Source organism: Kogia breviceps, chromosome 4 (genome assembly GCF_026419965.1).
Source record: "Kogia breviceps isolate mKogBre1 chromosome 4, mKogBre1 haplotype 1, whole genome shotgun sequence".
Lineage (NCBI taxonomy): Eukaryota > Metazoa > Chordata > Mammalia > Artiodactyla > Physeteridae > Kogia > Kogia breviceps.
In genome coordinates this window covers 130243365-130244782 of record NC_081313.1, presented here as the reverse complement: position 1 = coordinate 130244782, position 1418 = coordinate 130243365, and the positions used below count along the sequence as shown (strand labels likewise).

General features: G+C 41.5%; 1 pseudogene; it reads right to left on the bottom strand.

Annotated features, from left to right (window-relative positions):
* Positions 1 to 569: 569 nt before the first annotated feature.
* Positions 570 to 1418, bottom strand: LOC131755748 (CDK-activating kinase assembly factor MAT1 pseudogene; annotated as a pseudogene).

Sequence of the window (1418 nt, the reverse complement as noted above, 5' to 3'; positions counted from 1 at the left end):
AATCTACCACCATGCTATTTGTTTCCTAATTATACCATTTCTTTATTTTTTGCCTCTCTTTTCCTGCCCTCCTTTTCATTAATGGAGTATTTTTAATGATCTCATTATTTACTCTGCTACTGGCTTACTGACTATCCCTCTTTGCTTTACATTTGTAGCTGTTGCTCTAGGGTTTATACTAAATATCTCCAAATACTATTACACCTCTTCATGTATAGTGTAGGAAAATTACAACAGCAAAGTTTTTTCCCTCTTCCTATCCTTTGTACTAACTGTTGTACATTTTATTTTTGTGTTATTATTCATGGCCGTTTCCATAATCTTTCAAATGTAATTTTTAAAATAAATTTATTTTATTTCTTTATTTTTGGCTGTGTTGGGTCTCTGTTGCTGCGCGTGAGCTTTCTCTAGTTGTGGCGAGTGGGGGCTACTCTTCATTGTGGTGCGCGGGCTTCTCATTGTGGTGGCTCCTCTTGTTGTGGAGCACGGGCTCCAGGCACGCGGGCTTCAGTAGTTGTGGCACACGGGCTTAGTTGCTCTGCGGCATGTGGGATCTTCCGGACCAGGGCTCAAACCCATGTCCCCTGCACTGGCAGGAGGATTCTCAACCACTGTGCCACCAGGGAAGCCCTAAGTCTTCCTAGCATCTCAAGCGCAGGAACTTGTGGTCCACAAGTCTCCATTTGCAATGGTTGGTATTCATAGAGCTTCTTCAAGCTTTTGAATGGGTGCTAATGAAATATGTTGACCCATTTTGATGTCTGTGGAAAATGTCACTGGTTTTATAGGTTTAGGTTTCTCAAGTTGCATTTCCAACTGGGTAGATCTATGTTTATGCTGAGCCAAAAGCAGAGCAACAGGGAGATCAGAACTCTCCAGTTCATCTAAAAAAGCCTGCTTATTCTTCCTTCTTAGAATCTGCTGCAGTTGTTCTTCTTTTTGTATAAATAGTCTTCTTTGTTCATTTTCCTGTCAGTCTACCTCTAAAGCTTCTTCCAATTCCTCCTGTTCCCGAGTCAGCTTTAACTTATTTTTCTGAATGACATCTTTGTTTTCCTTTTGGTTTATCTCCATTTTCTTTTTGGTGTTGTCGAAATCCACATTGTTGGTCAAGTTGAAAACAATTTCTTCCGCTTCTTCCAGGAAATCATTATATTCTCTTAGACTAGGAAAGTCTTCTTCCCTTTTATTGTATATCTTTAGCACTTTTTACTGAATCTCAACTTCCTGTCAACAGTAGGATCTTCAAAGAGTTGTACCCTGAAGTTGCTCTTTCTAAGTGGAGTGCCACACTCAGGACAGTTTCCAACTCCTCTCACAAAGAGTAAATCCACGCAACTTTCACACCTTCCCCACCAGCCTGGTACGGCTGCCCACCTCTCCCCGCCCTCCTGGGGAGGCAATTTCTTCAAAGGCAT